At 47.3% G+C, this 21,005-nt stretch overlaps 1 protein-coding gene across 2 annotated transcripts in view; it reads left to right on the top strand.

The window, feature by feature from the left end:
• The first annotated feature begins 8,308 nt into the window (after window positions 1-8,308).
• RFX2 (regulatory factor X2) overlaps window positions 8,309-21,005 on the top strand; it is a 97,165-nt gene continuing 84,468 nt past the window's right edge. For both annotated transcript variants that reach the window (XM_037824021.1, XM_037824019.1), the window contains exon 1: window positions 8,309-8,473. The gene's annotated coding sequence lies outside the window, so the exon portion shown is untranslated. The remainder of the gene's footprint in view (window positions 8,474-21,005) is intronic.

Raw genomic sequence — 21,005 nt, 5'->3', positions numbered from 1 at the left:
GTTAAAACCGTGAAGGCATTTCTTGAATCGGCCATCTTATCCTTTGGTTTCTGTTTGCCATATTTTCCCTCTCTCTATTAATATCCTTTATTGTACCCATACCGAATCTCTTTAGTACTGAACCTTTCTCCAGGTCTCTCTGTCCTGTCTTTGTTTCTCTGTCTGTAGGGCTCCCTTTAGTATCTCCAGTAGGGCAGGTCTCTTGTTAGCAAATTCTCTCAGCATTTCTTTGTCTGTGAAAAATTTAAGCTCTCCCTCAAATTTGAAGGAGAGCTTTGCTGGATAAAGTAATCTTGGCTGGAAATTCCTCTCACTCAGAATTTTAAATATATCATGCCACTGCCTTCTTGCCTCCATGGTGGCTGCTGAGTAGTCACTACTTAGTCTTATGCTGTTTCCTTTGTATGTGGTGAATTGCTTTTCTCTTGCTGCTTTCAGAACTTGCTCCTTCTCTTCTATGTTTGACAGTGTGATCAGTATATGTCTCGGAGTGGGTTTTTTTGGATTTATTCTATTTGGAGTTCGCTGAGCATTTATGATTTGTGTATTTATGTTGTTTAGAAGATTTGGGAAGTTTTCCCCAACAATTTCTTTGAATACTCTTCCTAGACCTTTACCCTTTTCTTCCCCTTCTGGGACACCAATGAGTCTTATATTTGGACGTTTCATATTATCTATCATATCCCTGAGGTCCATTTCAAGTTTTTCAATTTTTTTCCCCATTCTTTCTTTTATTCTTTCATTTTCCATTCTGTCATCTTCCAGGTCACTGATTCGTTGTTCAGCTTCCTCTAGTCTTGTACTATGAGTGTCCAGAATCTTTTTAATTTGGTCAACAGTTTCTTTAATTTCCATAAGATCATCCATTTTTTTATTTAGTCTTGCAATGTCTTCTTTATGCTCTTCTAGGGTCTTCTTGATTTCCTTCATATCCCATACTATGGTCTCATTGTTCATCTTTAGTTCTTTGAGTAGCTGCTCTAGGTGCTGTGTCTCTTCTGGTCTTTTGATTTGGGTGCTTGGGCTTGGGTTATCCATATCGTCTGGTTTTTTCATATGCTTTATAATTTTCTGTTGTTTTTGGCCTCGTGGCATTTGCTGAACTTGATAGGGTTCTTTTAGGGTTTGTAGACCTATTGAAGTCCTTATCTCTAATTTATCAGATCTACAGCTTCGTGGAGTACACTTTCTCTAATTAACCAGCAGGTGGCGTCCACGAGCCACCTGTTCTCCACAAGCCAGTTCTCCCCTGCTTAGCCTTTTTGGTGAGTGGGGGAGTGAGTCTTGTGGGGCCCAATTGGTGTACCAAGCTTGCGTGTGTAGTTGGTGTTGCCTGCCCTGTATGTGGGGCGTGTTTCTGGGCAGTCGGGGAGGGGGGGGTGGCCCTAACCATCAAATCTCCCTGATGATCCTAGAGTTTTAAAGCTGCTGCAATAGTCTAATCCTTCAGTTCAGTCCTGCCACAGTTTGTCTCTGCCACTGACCCACAAGTCTTTGGTATTGGCGTATGGCTCCTGAGACTTGCAAGTGGGCCCCTCTTCCAGGCTGTGCACCCCGGGTCCTCTGTTGAGGGATGACTGTGCTATGTCACAGGTGAGTGCCGTCCCCCCAGGGCAGTTCTGGGCTGCTGGGCTGTGTAGGGAGGCTCCCAGTCTGCTCAAATGATGGCTGAATTGGGCTTTGTTAATTCACACTGCTCCACCTTCCCAGCTCTGGGACATTCAGCTGAGGTTGCAGGGAAGGCTAATGTCCACGCCCAGTTTTGTGGTGTGTGCCTGTTATTTGAAGCACTTCCGTCACCCTGGGTTGTCTGGGGCAGCTCTGGGCTATGGGGCTGGCGATGGGCAGGAGTGTTTCCTGTCCACCAGGATGGTGGCTGTGAGCGGACACCTCCCTTTACTTGGGAAGTTGTGTTGTTTAGTGAATTTTCTCAGCCACTGGATTATTGCCTTTTGTCTCAGAGCTCTCTTAATTCTGCTCTTGACTTGACGTGCCCAAATTGCAATTCTTTGAAACTTTCTGTATTGGGCTTCTTGGAGTAATTGTTTTAGAAAAAGAAAAAAGGATTTAAAAAAAAAAAAAAAAAACGTCCCTCCTCAGAGATCTAATGGGTTATTGAAATGCTAATAGACAAAGCAACCAGGGCCATTAAGGAAAGGTGCACAGGGCAGAGAGATCAGCTTTGCTTCGGGATTTGCATATGCGCCTCAAGGCCTGAGCTCCGCCCTTCCCCTTTCTGTGTTCACCAGAACTCCAAAAATCCTCTGCTTTTATTTTGGAGTTTTTCGTGTTGTTTTTTTTCTATGCCTGTCTCCTCTCTGCTGGGCTGGCTGCTCTCAGAGTCTCTGGTGTCTGGTCTCAGTCTATCTATGGTTGGAGTTTGAATCAGTAGAATGAGTTTCCGATAAGAGCAGCCACTGCAGTTCTCCCTTCTCCTTCCCGGAGCTGACAGCCCCTCCTCCCCTGGGACTGAGCCTGGCAGGGAGGGGCGCGGGTCCCCTGGCTGCAAAAACTTACAGATTTCGCTGATCTCAGCAGTTCCACGTTTCATGAGTGTTGTATGAAGTATGCCCAAAGACAGATTGCTCTGTGGTGTCCAGTCCACGCAGTTCCTGGCTTTTTACCTACTTTCCTGGAGGAGTAACTAAAACTTACAGCTCACCAGTCTGCCATCTTGCCCCGCCCTTCTTCTTGGAAGTTTTTTGATTACCGATTCAAACTCTTTACTTGTTAATAGGTCTAATCAGACATTCTGTTTCTTCTTGAATCAATTTTGGTAGCTTGCACCTTTCTAGGAATTTGTCTTTTTCATCTAGGTTATCTAATTTGTTGGCATACAATTATTCATAGTATTTCCTCAGAAACCTTTTCATTTCTGTAAGGTCGGCAGTAGTGTCCCCACTTCATTCCTCATTTTTATAATTTGAGTCTTCTCTCTTTTTTCTCAGTCTAAGTAAAGGTTTGTCAATTTTGCTTTGATCATTTCAAAGAACCAACTTTTGGTTTTGTTGATTTTTCTATTCTCTACTTCATTTATCTCCACTCTAATCTTTATTATTTCCTTTCTTTCGCTGGCTTTGTGTTAGTTTGCCCTTTTTTTTCTAGTAGGACTTCAGGTTTGAGATCTTTCTTCTTTTTCAGTATAGCCGTTTAAAGCTGTAACTTTCCCTCTGCTTTGGCTTTATTCCATACATTTTGGTACATATTTATCCAAAAGTGTTTTCTGATTTCCCTTGTGATTTCTTCCTTGAGATAGTAGAATTTTATACATGTTAAGGCAGCTAGAAAATACATAAAAGCGACAATACACATGATACTTTGCCTTGGAAAGGGCCTGAAATCTGCTTGTCGAAGTTGGTATTGGAAGGTTTACAGCATGCGAGTAGTTAAGGTGAAGTGGTAGAAGGAAGGGTGTCTGAAATCAGATGGAAAGTTGTAGCCCCAAATGCAGGTGGGGAGTGGGGCTCGTAAAAAGTGTGGAAAACTGCAGAAACTGGTAGAGTTTGAGGTGTGGGCGTGTATGTGGTTGCACATTCCTGTGAAGCTCAATTCAGCTCAGTGACGTTTTCTGCATTTACCTAGTGTTTCTTGCAGACGAGATTGCACCTAAGCAAATGTGAAGTTTGCATTATGCTCAAATTGTTCCCTAATATATCCATCGCACTGGAACAAATTCACATTTTCAAAACAAGCAATATAGCAGAATGGACTGAACAAAACCCATGCAAGGAACCTCTTGTTCTACCCCAACACTTAATCCCTCACTTCCCTCCCACAGCCAGTCCATCAGAATATTCTCCAAAATGTACCCCAAATCCACCTATTCATCTCTACCTCCACTACCAGGCCCCTAATCCAAGCTGCCATAGTTTCTAGCCCAGGAGACTCCCAACTGTGATAGCTCGCCTTACCTCCTACAACCTATTCTTTGCACAATGGCCCGACTGAACTTTTAAAGTCACAGATTGGATTATGTTAACCTCCTGCTTAAAATTCTCCAATGGGTTTCTCATCGGATAAGGGCTACTTCCCATAGCTTATGACGTTTCACACGAAATGACTCCAATATCCTCTGACTCACTGTTTTGTCCCGTTCTCCTTCAGCCACACCCACTGCTTTCTATTTCTTCAGTATGAGTTTCCATGCCAGGGACTTTGAATTCCTGAAATTTTATTCCCTTGTTCCTCATTATTCCGATCTTGGCTCAAATGTCACCTCCTCAGAGAGGCCAAAGGTGACCAACTCTTCCCGCTTTGTCCAGGAACTTCCCAGTTTTAGTACTGAAAATCCTGTATCCTTGGAAATCCCTCAGGCTACGGCCAACCGGGACAACTGGTCAACCCAGGCTATTCTATCTACGGTAAGTCCCCACCCACTCATTCCCCACTGGGAAGTTACTACCTATGGCCATTCCTATAAGGTTGGGAACTGTGTGTATTTTATACACAGCTGTGTCCCTAGCACCTAGAATGGAGCCTGGCAAATCATAAGCTCTTGATAAACAATTTAAAATATATTAATAGATAAATTTAAGGGACTGATTGCTACAGTCCTAGGCTTAAGACTGCCTCACATGAAAATCTTTGCGAAGTAACCCATTAGAAAGTTGTGAAATCAATTTGGCAAGTCACCAGCAGCATTTAAATTAAAATGAAACAAAAGAAAGTATCAGAGCACATTACATGAAGTATCGTTTCATGGAATTTTGCTTTAGTTATACATACGTTTGTGTGTGCTGGGACTCTAGGTAAAATGTATTTCCTGCTATGTGTTGTGATCAAAAAAAGTTTGCAAGCCACCCAGCTAGTAATCTAGGGCATAGATTTTTTTTTCAAGAACTGCATAATTTTGTTTATTTTTGTTAGTGTTTTAATGCAATTTTATTGAGATATACTCACTCACCATATTTTATTGAGATATACTCACTCACCATATAATCCATCCAAAGTGTAGAATCAATGGATCACTGCATTCATCCATAATCAATTTTAGAACACTTTCATTACTCAAAAAAAAAGAAATAAAAAGAAAAAAGAAAACCGCAAACATCCCATACCCCCTTATCCCGCCCCCCACATTATTATTATCTTTTAACAGCTTTATTCACACACTACACAAACCACCCTAAGTATGCAATCAATGGCTCTTGGTATAATCACACAGTAATGCATTCACCACTACAGTTAATATGAGAACATTTTCATTTCTTCTGAAGAAAAAAATCCTATGCCCCTTGGTATAGGGCCTTTGTTACAATTAATGCAAGGATATTACAATGTTACTGTTAACTATAGATCTTAGTTTTCATTAATTGTATTTTTTCCATATACCACCCTATTATTAATACCTTGTAACAGTGACATACATTTATTCTAGTTCACGTAAGAACTTTCTTATGTTTATACAATTAACCACCATCATTGCCCACTCTAGGTTTCGCTAAGTTATACAGTCCCAGTTTTTATCTTCTAGCTTTCCTTCTGGTGACATATGTGACTCTAGCCTTCCTCTTTCAACCATACTCACACTCAGCTTTGTTAGTTACACTTACAGTATTGTGCTACCATCACACAGCCTTGTGCTATCCATCTCTGAACCTTTACAATCAATTTTATTGAACATTTTGTACTCCTTAAGCTTTGATTGTACAATCGCTGCCCTCTTTCTATCCCCTGATAACCTATGCTTTCGACATTAACTCTCAGTTTGCTCGTTATAGTTACTTCAGATTAGTGAGATCATGCAATATTTGTCCTTTCATTTCTGGTTTATTTCGCTGAACATAATGTCCTCCAGATTCATTCACATTGTTGCATGCCTCACAACTTCACTTCTTTCTGCAGCCGCACAACATTCCATCGTATATATATATATACATCACAATTCAAAGGGCATAGATTTTGACACCAGACTTCTGGGGTTCAAATCCTTGATAAGCTATTTGACACGGGGCAAATTCACTAACTCTTTCTGGTCCTCAGTTTCCTGATCTGTAAAATGCGGATAATGCATAGCACATTTTCCTGGGTGCAGTTGTGAGATTTTACTCTCCTAACCCATCAGAAGTACTAGGAACACTGGTACATAAGAACACATTCATCAGTGCTCACTATTATGATTACTTGAATGAATGAATGAATGAATGAATGGGCTGAGGTCTAACCTTCCCTTGAATTGCCCTGCCTGCCCCTTTCCAGAACCATTTCCCCCCCTAGGGTTTCCTTCTGATTTCAATTTGTGCCCATACTCATCCCTTCCCTTTCTCTGGAACAACTATATATTTTTACTTAATCTGTTGATTGTCAACGTCCCCCCACTAGAATAAAAGCTCTATGAGGGTAGGGGTTTTTGTCTGTCCTATTTGCAGCTGAAACCCATACCTCCTACGCAATGGACTGGCAACATTTTTTCCTAAATGGCCAGACAGTAAATAATTTAGGCTTTGCTTATGCACCGATGTTTACACCATATGGTCTAGATGGCAGCTACTCAAGTCTCAACCCCCACTCTGTAGCATGAAAGTAGTTTTCCACGTTGCTAAAGGAACGGGCAAGGCCATTTTCTAATAAAGCTTTATTACAAGAAAAGGTAGACAGAATTTGTCCCACAGGCTGTGGTTTGCCAAACCTTAAACTTGTTGAAAATACTGGATGCAATAAAATTTTTAAATTTGAGTTTCATATAGTTTTCACAGGTCACAAATTAGTTTCTTTTTACATAATTAATTTGCTTTTAATTGTGACAAAATTGATATAACATAAAAATCGATGTAACCAATTTAAGTGGACAACTTTTTGACATGAAGCACATTGACAAGACTGTGAAATTTTTGCCACCATCTATTTTCAGACTATTTTCATCATCCCAAACCAAAACTCATTCACATTTAGCAATAAGTCGCATTTCCCCAGCCGCCACCTCTGGTAAGCTATGAATTTGCTTATTTAAAATATTTCATATAAACGAAATGAAATCACACAATATTTGCCCTTTTGTGTCTGGCTTATTTCATTCAACATGATGCCTTCAAGCTTGATCAATGTTGTAGCATGTTCCAGTTTTTTACAGCTGAATAACATTCCTTTGTACATATTTTGTTTATCCATTCATCTGTTGATGGACGTTTGGGTTGCTTCCACCTTTTGGCAATTGTGAATAATCCCGTGACGAACACTGGTGTATGAATACCTGTTTGAGTCCACTTTCAATTCCTTGGGGATTGAAATTGCTAGGATTGGAATCCTGAAATTGCTAGGATCGAAATTGCTAGGATTGGAATTGCTGGGTCATATGGTAATTTTATGTTTAACTTTCTGAGGACCCACCACACTGTTTTCCACAGCTGCTGCTCCGTTCTACATTCTCACCAGCAGTAAACGAGGATTTGTATTTCCCCATACCCTGGCCAAAGCTTGTTATTTTCAGTTTTTAAAATAATAGCCATTCTAGGGGTGTGAAGTGGTTTCCCTTCGTAGTTTTAATTTACATTTCTTTAATGGCTAAGCATCTTTTCGTATTCTCATTGGCCATTTGCATATCTTCTTTGGAGAAATATCTACTCAGATCCTTGCCCCATTTTAAAAACTGTTTTGCCTTTTTGTTGTTGCGTTGTAGGAGTTCTTTGTATAATTTGGACATTAAACTCTTATTAGATAAATGGTTTCCAAATATTTTCTCCCATTTTGTGGGTCTTTTCACTTTCTTGATGATGTAGTCTGATGCACAAAAGTTTTTAATTTTGATGAAGTTCATTTTATCTATTTTTTTTTTCTTTTGATGCTTATCCTTCCACTATAAAAAGTTTCTTCTTTTGATTTTTTTTTTCTTTTGACCATTAAGTTTTTTAAAAAATTCTTAGGGCATGGGCCACACAAAACCAGGCGGAGGGCCGGATTTGGCCCGCGGGCCACAGTTTGCCGACCCCTGACCCAGACTGATGATCGTCTGTGGAATCAACGCAGTCCCCCCGGAAGTCCCCAAAACTTGCCCTTCCCGGGGCCGCGCCGCCGCCCGACCAGCGCGCGCCTCCCGCTCCCCTAGCCATGCCGGGCGCGCGCACGCGCACCTCCCGCCTCCCGCCAGGCCCCGCCCTCCTCCGCCACCATTGGCTCGGCCTCGCCCTCTTCCTCGCCGGGGGACCGCCCCCTCTGACGGGCACCGCGCCCGACCAATGGGACGCCGCCGGGCCTCGCGCCCCGCCCCCGCCCCGCGCCCGTTGGAGGCGGGCAGGGGCGGGCCGTTGGGGGGGCGGGGCGCGGAGCCTGGTAACCGTTGCTGGGAACAACGCCCGGGCGGGCTGCGCGAGGCGGGTGGGCGGCGGGAGCGGGAGGAGGAGCGGCCGCCGCCGCCACCGCCGCCGCCATAGAGACTGTAGCCGTGGAGACTGTTACTTACCAACGGGGACCAACACGCAGCAGCCGCCGCCGCCGCCGCCGCGGGAGCCGCTGCCCGAACTCCCGGCCCGAACTCCAGGTGACCGGTGCGACCGCCCCGGGCCCGCCCGGCCGGGGGTTGCGGGGGCGGCGGGGACCCCCCGATCGGGGCCGGGGTGGGGGGCGGGGAGCGCACCCCGCGTTCAGCCCCAACGCCCGGGACGGCGCGCCCCGGGGACCCGGCCCCGCCCGCGCGGCTGAGTTTGGGGACCCCCCCGGCGACGCCCCCTGTCTCCGGTGAGCCGGGGACCCAGCGCCTCACTTCCGACAAAACTTTCTGAATTGGGGGCGCCCGGGGGTCCCTCTCTCACTCTTCCCCTCAAACTCTGTGACTTGGGGGCGCTCCGGGGACCCCTCTCGAACTCTTCCTTACACTCCCGGAATTGGGGGCGCCCGAGGACACCCTCTTCTCACTTTCAACCCCCACATCTCTGAAACTGGGGCACCCCGGGACTCTTCTTTCACTCTTATCCGCGAAATCCCTGAATTGGGGGCGCCCGAGGACTTGTTTCTCACTTTAACCCCCCAAATCCCCGAAAGTGGGGTGCCCCGGGACCCCTCTTTCACTCGCACTCCCAGAGGCCATGAATTGGGGGCGCCTGGGAACCCTCTTCTCACTTTTAACCTCCAAATCCCTGAAATTGGGGTACCTCTGGGACCTTTCTCTCGTTTTTACCCTCAAACTCACTGAATTGGGGGGCGCATCGGGGACCCCTCTCTAAGTCTTTAAACGCCCTGACTTGGGGGTCCCCCGAAAACTCCCCCCTAACTTTCACCGCAAATTCCTGGATTTAGGGCATTCCCTTCTCATTTTTGACCCCCAAATTCCCTGAATTTAGGGGCGCCCCAGGGAGCCCCTCTCTTATTTTTGACCCCCAAACTGCCTGAATTTGGGGGGCTCCCCCGGAACCCCCTTTCACTCTTTAACCAAAAGTCGGTGCGTTTGTCCTGGGGAGTACCATGCCCCCCACCCCCCGTCTCAACTTTCACCACAAACGCCCCGAGAATCGGCGCCCTGGCGCCCCGTTTCTTACCTTTTATCCAAAAATCCTCGCGTTCGGGGGTTCCTCGGACCCTTCTCCCTTTTAACGCCCCCATCTCTGGGATTGGGGGAGCCTGGATCTGCCAGTCTTCCCACGCCCCCCCCCCCCCCAAAAGGCCCCTTGTCACACCCGCAGCTCCCCTATTTGGACTGATCGAGAAGTGAGAAAAGTTTCACCGGAGGTTTTTCTGTTTGTTTCTGTGTGGTTTTCATTTATTAATTCATTATTTTGTTAAGTCTCAACCTGGGGCCCCAACCGCTGGGTGGATTTTCTCCCGAGGTTGCACGAGTGTGTGTGTGTGTGTGTGTGCGCGCGCGCGTGCGTGTGTGTGTTTAAACCCCACCCCTTACCCCCCACCCACCCCAGATGCCCTGTCCCCCTTCCTCTCCCCTCTTGGAGCTGCTGCGCCGCTCCCCTGCCACCAGCCTCCAGCTCCGGCCACTCGGGGTTTGTCGCTGCTGTGCTCGGAAAGTTGGGTCTCGCGATCCTGGCGGCTATTTCCAGGGCTCCCAGGGCTGGGGCTGCGCGGTCCACACCCGCGGGCGGCGGGGGCGGCGCGTCTGCCTATTTTAACCTCCTGGCTGCGGCGGGAATGGGGCAGGGGGAGGGCGGAAGGTAGATCTCACGCTTGCTTTGGGGGTGTTTTATTATGCGCAGATCTCCCTTCGCAATATTATTTTCTTGCTTCGTGCAATAAACTGTCAGTGCAGGCTTTGGCGAGTGTTTCTTCCCTTTCCCAACCAACTTGATCTCTGCAAATCCAAAATACCAAACCTTGTATAAGCTTCAGTCTCAGTTTCAAGTAAGACTTCCCCACCCCCCCAAAAAAAATAATAAATAATGCAAAACATCGACAAAAACTTTTTTTTCTTGCCTGTGCATACTGTCAACAAGTTTTTAATCCTTCCATTTCATGTTCTAAAACATATTTGTTTGTTTATATAGAGAGCCATACTCTCTCTTCGCCTCTGTATGTTTCCCTTTTCCTCCCCCACTTTTAATTTAAAGACTCGAACTGCCTCTAAAATAACCTTAAAAATGGCTACTGACCAGATTATGGTAAACTACCCCCCACCAACGCCCGGCTCCTACCAGGAGAGGAATTTACTTCCCTTCATTACCTTCACCGCGAAAAAACAGGCTGATACGCGGCTCGGACTTGGTCGTCTTTTAGGCTTTTGTCAAAGACTTTTCATAATAGATGATGGGAAAGAGAATTGGTTCTAAGATCCTGTGATATTTCACCTGATTTGGATCATGAATGAGCTCAGAAATAGTTTGCTCTGCAGTGAAAGCAATGCCTTTATTTTTTTAGCGTTTGTGGGGTTCCCATCTTGTCTGCAGATAAACCACACTCAGAAGGAGAATCCGAGAGGAGAGGGATAGAGTTGTTAACTACCCCAAGTAATATTGCCTTAATATGTGTTCCTAGTGGCAATGTTCATCTTGTAACGACATCTGTCATTGATGCACTGCAAGGACAGATAAATTCGCCAGCAAGCAGATACTGGAAAACCAATTATCTGAGCTGTCTGAGTTTATCTGAAATTGGTTATTTCTTAGACCTGATTTTTAGTTTCAGATTAGAGTTACAATGAATTAATACCTGATTGATTTAACTTGAATTTGATGTAATTAATAATGTAGCTTTGTCAAAATTTTGAATGTGCTTGGGGGGTTTTTAGAGTCATAGTAGTGATTTTGATCATAAAATTCTGGGGTCCAAAGGAGCCACATCTTATCCCATATTTGGTTTTTGACTATTTACTGATTTAAATAACATGCTACCCTGCCACATCTACTTATTTGTAAAACAGAAAACTTTTTAAAAAGCCAGGGAAAGTTCCCAGAGAGACCTCGCACCGCGGGACTCCACTGCGCTGGGGACAGGGAGGTACAAGCCCAGGTTCCTGGCTCTGAAACTCTAGTGTGGGGGCACCCAGGAGACAGGAACGCTGAGCCCCAGGAAGCAAGGGGCGTAAACACCTGTCAGCTCACGCCAGGTTTTGTCCCCAAACTTAGGAAAAAACTGCAGTTTTCAGAGCGTTTTGGGGTTTGCAATACAGGAATGTGGACCTATGGATAAAAAAGGTGTTCTGACTCCCTTCCATAATTTCTTGGATGTGTGCCCGGCAGATAGTGTGGACTTAATTTGTTGAATGAGTGAAGGAATGGGATAGAGAGAAGCGGAAAACATGCTTCCTGGAAACACAAAGATCAGGGAAGGAATTCTTATGGGGGGTGGGGCGGGGACAACCACAGAGGAAGACCTGGAATCAGGTAGGTGGGGGGATAAGGAGTTGCGGAGGGAGGAAGGGACAGAAGAGCCAGGGAGCGCCGCAGCAATTCTGGAGAGAATTTGTGCCCCAGAAGCCCAGACTGGCAAAGCCGGTGAAGGAGGGGACGGGATTGTAGGGTCTTCTTCACAGAAAAAGTCTATCCAGCTGCCTTCTTTCTGGACCTCTCCAGTTGGATTCCGTAGGCTACTTAAAGGCGAGGTGGCCAAACTGAGCTTCTGATGGTCGCCCCAAATCTGTACCTCCCAGACTCATCACCCCCCAGGAAATATCTCGCCTCTCCCAGGTGCTCCTTGACTCCCTTTTTCAATCCGTCAGCAAATCCTGTTGCGTCTGCCTTCAGTAACTACCCAGAATCTGTCCCCTCCTCATGCCTCCACTGGCACCCCCCTGGTCCTTGCTTAGATTGTTCCTGCAGCTCTCACTGATCTCCGTACAGCCGCCACCGATGGCCCTTGGCAGTCTGTCCTCGACCCAGCAGCGATGCGGAGCCTGTTAACATGGGGCCGCGTTGTGCCTTGTTACTGCGTCTTCCTCAGTTCCGAAAGGCTTCACTTTCCCCAAAGCCACGGTCTTCCCTGGGCTCCCCCCACTCAGTACCTCTCTGACCTCATCTATGACCTCCATCCCTGTGCTCACTCCGCTTTGGCTCTGCTGGCTTCCAGAAAGTTCCTCCAGCCCTCTGCCCTGTCAGCCCTGAGCCTAAGGATCTAGCAGGCTCCCTCCTTTGCTTCCTTTTGGCCTTTTCTCAAATGCCCCCACCTCCCAGAGGCCTGTGCACCCTGACACTTCCTAGCCTCCCTCCCTGCTTTCTCTCTCCTTTGCATTTGCCACGCTCAAACACATCATATATTAGACGTATTTATTTTATTGTTGCTGTCCCTCATTAGAATGTCAGCATGGCCAGGGCAGGGCGTTCTGTCTATGTTATTAACTTCTGTATCCCCAGCGCCGAGAATAGTGCCTGGCACCACTTACGCACTCGATAAATGTTTGCTAAATGAACAAATGGATTTCATCAACACCTCTGGGGAACCCATGCCTAGAAACGAGAAAGCTCGTGGTATACCACGTGCTGCGGCCTGCGAGACTCAGGAGGGCTCCAGCTGGGTGACTGGGGTCGAGGGAAGAGTGAAGGAAAATCTGCCAGCCGTAGTACTGGATGCTGCAGACACGGGCCTCGGGGAGCCTGGCGAGTGAGGGGTTAAAGCATGCTGCCACCATTCAGGAGCCCAGTGACTGGGGGAAGGTCCACATCTGTGAAATAGTAATAAGAGCTTGCATGGTCGCTACATTAGAAATAATATCTCTAAACTATTTAGCACAATGCCTGGCACGTAATAGGTGCTCAGTAAAGAGGTGCCATTATTATTATTATTACATGATGATGATGATGATGATGATGATGATGATGACACAAACAAGCAGCAAGCAGCCTTCTCTATTTTTGTATTTTGGTTTCCCGACCAGTGTGAGATGTTGAGCAGGCATTCAGTAAATATATTCTTGCTTGATCAAGTTGTTGAGCCTGCCACATAAGCCTGTTTGGGGACGGGAAATGCCTTTAAGTTAGTTTAGAAATTCACCGACACAGGTATCTCACTCATTTAGCAGCAACCAAAACCACCACAAAAAGTAACTTGAAGTCCCCACATCTTGATCTGGCATAGATTAATCTTGAATCAGTCCCCCAAATAGCATCCTTACGGATGGGTTTTGTTAAATGGCCCAAACTCTCCAGGCAGAGCTTCTGGTTGAGAACATTCGAAAACTAGTCTCTTCCGTGTTATCTGTGGCCCTCAGATGGCAAACATGGTCGAAGTTTGGAAAGAAGCCACTTGGAGCCGAGGCCTGGCCTGGACTTTGTGCCACGGCTTGAACCAGGCCCCTAGAGGCAGGCAGCTTGGCCTTACTCATCACAGCAGCTTGGTTCTTTTTTTTCTCTTCCTGAAATGCCACTCCTGCTTTCTGGTACCTAGGTCTTTCTTGGATGTTTTAAAACTCTGTCTCATTCCCTGGCAATGCCTTATTTTTAATACGTGTGAAGTCTATGACTTTCCGAAAAATATAGTTGGCTTCCCGTGTCTGTAGATGACACATACAGCAAAGTAGATGTAGGATGTCACCAATCAGATAATACCTGTTAAAAATGGAAAAAAACAAACAAACCAAAAAGATAGTTGTTAAAAATATGTAGAACTTATATGTAATGGCCCGACGTGGTCATTATTTGTCGTTGGCTACGTGATGAAGCCCAGATGTGCTACATAGAGCCAACCTGTATCTTCTAAGCTTTCTGCAGTTATATGAAGCTTACGCGTGTGTCCGCTTGTGTGTTTGAGAATGGGGTAGTTCACAATAAGAGATTCCCCACATGTGAACTGTAGCCAAAACACGAATGATAGAGGCAATAAAATAGAGGCTGACTGGGGAGCTACTGGTGGCCACAGAGGCTCTTAAGGACCTGAAACCGAAATGCTGAGAGGGAGCCAGCTCTGGGAAGTTCAGATGGAAGAGCTTTTCTGGCAGGGGCAGCAGGTGCAAATGTCCTGTGGTGGGAAGATCCATCAGTGGCTAGTGTGGCTGGAGCCCTGTGAGCGAAGGGAGGAGAGACAGATGGGGCTGGGGCAGATTGTGAGGGCCTCAGAGTCCACAGGGAAAGACGGGGGTGTGGCCGTGTTTTTAGGAAACTGCAAGTAGTCCATCGTGGCCGGAGCACAGGGTGCCAGGAAGATTGGGCTGGAAAGGAGAGAGAGCCAGGGGCCAGAGTTCGGCGAGCCTTGGTCTAGAACAAGTGTCACCAACTATGTCCCTCAGAGGAAGTCCAGCTCATTGCCTGATTTTGTAAATAAAGTTTCATTGGAGTGTGTCCAGGCTGTGCACACACATATGGTTGTGCGACTGAGTTGAATCGTTGTCACAGAGACCACGTGTGGCCTGCAAAGCCTAAACTATTTACTCTTGGTCCATCACAGGCTAGACAGTTGGGACCGGGCTCTCTGGCCCTGGGTTTCTGTTGAGAGGTTGGCGGTTGTGCAACTTTGTGAGCAAACCTGTGCTTTTCATAGATGCATGGGAAGGCTTGGAGTCTGGAGGCAGGAAACAGTGATTCCTGTAGTCACAGACCAGGAGAACAGAGGACTGGGGCCTGCCCTAAAGCAGCAGCTGCGGGGGTGGCGAGAAAGCCAAGGCCGTGAGGTCTCCAGGGGCTTCGTGGGACTGTAAGTCTCTGTGGGATGAGGGGCAGCGAGGAAGCCAGGACGATTCCCGGGTGTCTGACTTTAGGGATTGTGCAGAACGCAGGGCTTCAAAGCACTGGGGGACGTGGGAGAAGCTGGTTTGAGAGAGAGCAGTGAGCTCAGGTATGGGCTTGTCGAGCTTGAGGTGGCCGTGGGACCTCCGAGCGGAGACCCTTTTCCAGTAGGCAGCTGGATTTCTGGTCCGGAACGGAAAGGTGGTCCAGCTGAGGTTGAGATGTCGGTGCTGTGAGCACAGAAGTGGTCATTTCCGCCCTGAGAATGGATGAGATCCCCAAAGAAGGGGCTGGAGAGTGAGAAGAGAAGGCCAAGGAGAGATGCGTCAACATTCAAGGGGCAGGAAACCAATGAGGGGTCCGCAGAGGAGGTTTGGAAGCAACTCTGAGATGGAGGAGAGCATGGAAGGAGACGCCCCGAAAACAGAGGAGGGTACGACTTCAAGGATCGAACACCAACCGTGCGGAGATTCCACTCAGACAAGTCTCGGGGGCAAAAAGGATTCCATCCCCACAAAAGGGCAGAAAGCCTGGCACAGTGTCCGTCTCTCTCCCCGGAAAATCGCTGAACTCATACCGGTGACATGAAAGTCCACTCCTAAAATCGTAACAGCACTTAATTATGCTCATTTAAAAAAACAATGCAAACAGTTTATCTTTTGGAAACAACACCATCTTTCCAGGGACGCGTTTCTGTCTGAAGGTGATCAGTGGCGTAAGCCCTCGGAAGCGTTTTCCCCCCCAAACTACCAGCCTGCAGAAGTGTATGCCCGCTCCACCCGAGCCAGGCCCAACCAAAGAAGACACCACGCGGTGCTTTTTCCATTCTCAGATCTGTATAGATAGATGTCGCCTGCTTTGAGAAAAAATGAATTTGGAAATCCAAACACACAGAACACAGATGAAAGGACACGCTTTCGATTTTTCAAAAGAGTCTTCATTTTCTAAACGATTTCACCTTAGTCAGAACTTCTTTCCGTGAGCTTCTTTCTGGGATCTGCGTCCATTCAGCCAATATTTGTGGGCCAAAAATATCAAACGTCTCAGGAGCTTATAATTAGTTGAGGGCTTAAATATATTCCTGTATCATTTGTGGGAAGTTAAGAGGGAAGAAGATGCCAGAGAAATGTGAAATTGTTAGCGGCCATCAACAACCAGCATTCCAACCTGAAGTTCAGGCATAAGCTGGAATGTATTGTGTAAATGATGGTCTGGTTATATGGCAAACTCAAGATGGCAAACAGGAGTGACTAGAAAGGGTTTCTAGACCCCATTGATTGCCAGCCTTATTTAACAAGGGGGCATGTCTTTAACTGATAATCGTGGTGCTTGGGAGACTTGGCACACAAAAGAAAAGATTCATCAGTGGCGCTTATTTAATTTCACGAGCCACAGGACGGTGGCAATAGAGGCCATGGCCGGGTGGCAACGTGGCTTCTCCACCCAGGTTTCAACTGGGGAAACGTCCACCTTCCTTCATTTGTGTGGTCCTGGGCAGGCCTAGCTTCTCTCCCCATCCTAGTCCAGTGGCAGCTACAGTCCCCTGTCCTTCTTTCTCCAGGAGCGGCCCAGCCCTCCCCTCCTGTTCTAGAAAAGCAGTGTTTTCCTAGCCTTCAGCTCCCACCACCAAGCACACTCCCACCATCCCTTCTGTGTCCTTCTCCTGCCTTGGTGGCTCCTTTGCACAGACTGGGTTCCTTTGTCTTTTGATTCTTGCTCACCCCTGCCTCTCCGCCCACCCAGCCTCGCCCACGACTGTTTTCTGGGCTGGGTCAAGAGGAATGGATGGGAGTCTTTCTCTCTGGCTGGCCAAGCCAAGGAAGTCACACGGTCCCTTGACTTGGTGTTCGAGACTCACCTCAGTCCTGCCCCATTTCCCTTTGAATTGCCGCGTCTTTCACTATTTTTTTTTTAACTTTATTTATCAAAAACTCAGAAAAAAAACCTTTCAAAACAAAACAAAGGAATAAGAAAGCAAAATACCCTAAAATAACTACATTGCTTCCAATATTCTCCTACCATACCCCAAGAAAATGAACAAACCATAGTCATTCTTGAGCATTCCTGTAACATTAAGATCACCCGTCAATATCTTATCTGTTCTTATTATATTATCGTTCCCTCTTCACTAGTTGCTGCCTATCTCTAGGTCTCCTGTATTCTACAATATAAGACACTCGTTTTACATTTTTCACAAAATTTCACGTTTTGTGGTATAATATAGTATCTCCCCTTTTGTATCTGACTTATTTTACGCAACATTTATTTCACTAGTTCTTGAAGGGACTTGCCATACGTTAAATAGCACTTACGCTTTCCTGTCCCCTCTCCCTGGAATGTCATTCCTTCTTTTAATTCTTCTCCCAAGACCCTTCTTAAACGCTGCCTCCTCATGGAACCTGGAGATTTTACTGGGTGAGCTGAGAGGGAAGAAATACGCCCAGGGCTGGGTCTCCCCATCTCAGCCTGGCTGGCATCGGGGCTGGGTCATTCTCTGGGGTGGGGCCGTCCTGGGCACTGGGGGGTTCTGAGCAGCCTCCCTGGGCTCCCCCCCACACTTGATGCCAGGAGAACCCCCCCCCCAGGTGTGACAACCACAAATGTCTCCAGACATCGCCAGATGTCCCTGGGGGGCACAGTTGCCCTCAGGTTGAGGTCCACGGGTTGATCAGTCTTTGGAGTTACCCGGATCAGGCATGTCCCCGTGGAGCTGTGATGCCCGAGTGTTTCCCACAGCCAGCCGTCGGGGGAAGGCTCCCGGAGAACAGGCCAGCTGTCCCCCCTCCCCACGCACACACACACCAGCCGTCGTGCAGCCAGTCTCCAAAGTAATAACGCGAGTGAATAAAACTTGGGAGCCAGAGGGCCCAGGAGGGTGAGACCTGCCTCGGGGAACGAGAACCTTTCATTTTAACAAAAACCACAAATCGTGAAACCCTCATCCGAGATCCACTGGCCTTAAAAAATTGCGATTTGGACTCAGTCTAAAATAACGTTCCAGCTTCTTTTGATATGTAGCTTTTCTTTAGCAAACTCCTAAAGAAATTTTAATCAGAGACCCAGCTGTTAATCGACTTCCTTTTCACCCAGCCAAAGATTACAAGTCAAATGATTTTCTAGAAGGGGCGGGAGGGTTGTCTGCACAACGAAGCCATAAGGGGTCTCATTGACAGACAGAGCAGGGAAACAGTGGAAGATACTAAGTGGCCAATTCTCTGATACTAAGTGGCCAATTCTCCATCTAAGCCAATTGCAGCTCTTGCTTTATCTCTTGTTTGGCTTTGACAGTTTCCTATGATTTCACTCTGATAGAAAGTCAATTTGCAGTAAATGACGAGCTGTTCATGCCTCTTAGAAATCTTTCGTCAGTGAAACGGGGCACTCACAATTTGGTGAATGAATGAAGCCTCCCTGTTCCCGTGAGGAGAAGCAAGATTATCGGTGAAGTCGTCACTATCATAAACCTTTGGTTGTGCTGTGGCTCAAGCAATTTGCGAAAGATTCAAAAGCCCCACAAACTGCTGGGCACCCCGAGAGGCCGGGCCTGTGTTCCAGGCCGGGCCAAAGGAAATACTAACAGAGAATTGAATTGCAGAGTTTACTCATTTTATTTCCAACCTTAGTTTCCTTCCTGTAAGATCCATTTCCCCAGCTTTGCCCCCCCAGCTCCAAACAGTAACCCAAAGTGTGGATCTGCTCCCGTGAGAGGAACACCTGAGCCTGAGCTATGGACACTGAATTCTTTTCCTCTCCAGGAACATGGGGGAGAAGGTCTCTCGTGGGTGCTAGGACATTTTGACCCCTCTCCATCGCTCACTGAGATCCCTGCTTAATGAAGTACAGGCCCCAGGACCCGAGAGCCCAGCTAAAGGAAAATACAAAGCCCTCGCTGATGCCGGTGGCCAGGTGGAAGGATGCGGGGTGGGCCTTGCAGCCTCCTCTCCTCCTTCCCTTCCAAGGCGCTCGTGCCCCCACAGCACCCGCTGTGCTCTGGAGCCACCACTTCAGAATTTTCCACCAGGAAGCCCCAAATTTCTAGTTCTACCATCACGATTATTACGTGGAAGGCAGGTAATGTTTAATACCGGTCCAAACACAGAAACCAACGCAACGGGTCACGATCAACTTCATAGTCAGCAAAGCTTATCTCATGTAGAAGATTCTGGAAGGATTGTTCCATTCAGTTGTCTTGTGACCGACAAGGCTCTTACATAAAATGATATAAGCCGTCCTTTCATGGGCCATTCGCTGGCTCTGATCTGTATAATATGTTTCAAAATTAGACTGGTAACATCTCTAATTCCTGCAGAAAGAGAGCAGAGACTTTTGGATGCAGAGAAATAATTTAGATCAGCCATTAACTGTGTGAGCCTGTAAAAACGCCTTAGCTGGGTCCCGCGACTTTCCCGGGTCAGGACGGTCTCCTCTTTTATTGGCACAGCCTCCTACCCAGTGCAAGGAGCAGAGCCCTCCGTAAGTTCTGACAAATGCTTGTCGAATGAGTAAAGTCTTCCTCTGTGTTTCAAGCCAAACAAGGAGGATTTTTGCGAGAGAGGCAGAGAGGAGGCCAGCGTGGCCAAAGGCAGCTCACGCAGGGAGAAGCAGGACTTTAGAAGCAGTGGCCCGTTAGACCACTGCGGTTGTGTTTTCAAAACCAAGGGCCACCCCTGCCAAGCACCTGCTATGTGTTGGCATTTCCCACCAGGTTACTCCAATCCTAGCAAAACCCCAGAAGGGCCGATCTGCTTTTCATGCCCTTAAAAAGGTACAGATGCTTAATTTATGCCTCTGCCCCTTGGCCTCCTTCCTGCTGCTGAGCCCAACTCCACTGGCTCTGTGCTCCCTGTTATCTCAGTCTGTATTCTTCCTTGTGGCTGCAGAGAGGGCTGGGCCCAGGGCCCCGAAAAGGAGAACGAGGCCTGAGAAAGGAGAGATACCCGTTGGCATTGGAGTTGGCGTTGCTGGGATCCTCCAGGGTGTCCTTTCTCCCGAGGGTCCCGGCTGTCCTTCTTGGGGACACCAGCCCCTTGGGTGCCCAGACCGGAAAGCTGGGGTCCCCTTGTCTTCTCCCTCTTCTCCTTTACCCCACCAGCCCCCTCCTCCCCTCTTCTACTCACTACCCAAATAGCTCTCCAACTGCCCCCTGCCTTCCTGTTTCGGTTCATGCAGTTCTCACCTAGGCCCTCGAATTCAGGACCATTAAAATAATCCCCGTTGCAGCAAAGAAGACCTTGCAGAGCCAGTCGTGTGCTTTATCCTTCGCACTTTGACACCTCCACTTGTCAGCAGTGATGCTCTAAACCAGTTAGGGGCTGGAGCAGGGTATTTGTGTGGAACACCAGTGTGCTTCATTCAGTCGTGTGAGCCAGCACTACCTGCACTAATAAAAACACAATTCAATTATAAAATATAATGGTGCAAAGAATCGACGACGAATGCATGTCCTTTAAAACCTGTGCTGGGAGGGAGTCTGCTCTGTTGTCCCTGTTGCTTACTAGCAGGTCGAGGAAACCTGTATCAAGGGTTGGAGAAATATTTGGGGGGGCAGAGGGAGACAGACAATATTTTTTTACATTTGAAAACCTACCCAGGAAATTTTTCTGCAAATTGGGGAGAATGCCCTGATTTTATTTGCGCAAAGAAAGCCCGCAGAGTTTTTCCTTAGTGCTAGGAAGCAGGGTCCACAACCTCTTTCTGTAAAGGGCCAGACGGAAGTGTGAAAACAACCCCACCCGATATGTGAATGAGTGGACGTGGCCGTGTGCCAGAACCACTTTATTTATGGACACTGAAATTCCAGTTTCACATCGTTTTTCCTGTGCCACAAAATAATTTTTCTTTTGATTTTTTAAAGCCATTTAGATAACGCTAAAAACCAGGAGCTAACAAGAACGGGCAGCAGGCGGGGCGGAATTTGGCCCAGGGGCCACAGTTTGTGGATCCCCCTGCCCTGTGGTGGCGTCTGGGCCCACCCCCACC

Source organism: Choloepus didactylus, assembly GCF_015220235.1.
Source record: "Choloepus didactylus isolate mChoDid1 chromosome 25 unlocalized genomic scaffold, mChoDid1.pri SUPER_25_unloc1, whole genome shotgun sequence".
Taxonomy (NCBI): domain Eukaryota; kingdom Metazoa; phylum Chordata; class Mammalia; order Pilosa; family Megalonychidae; genus Choloepus; species Choloepus didactylus.
This window is presented reverse-complemented; position numbering and strand designations above follow the sequence as displayed.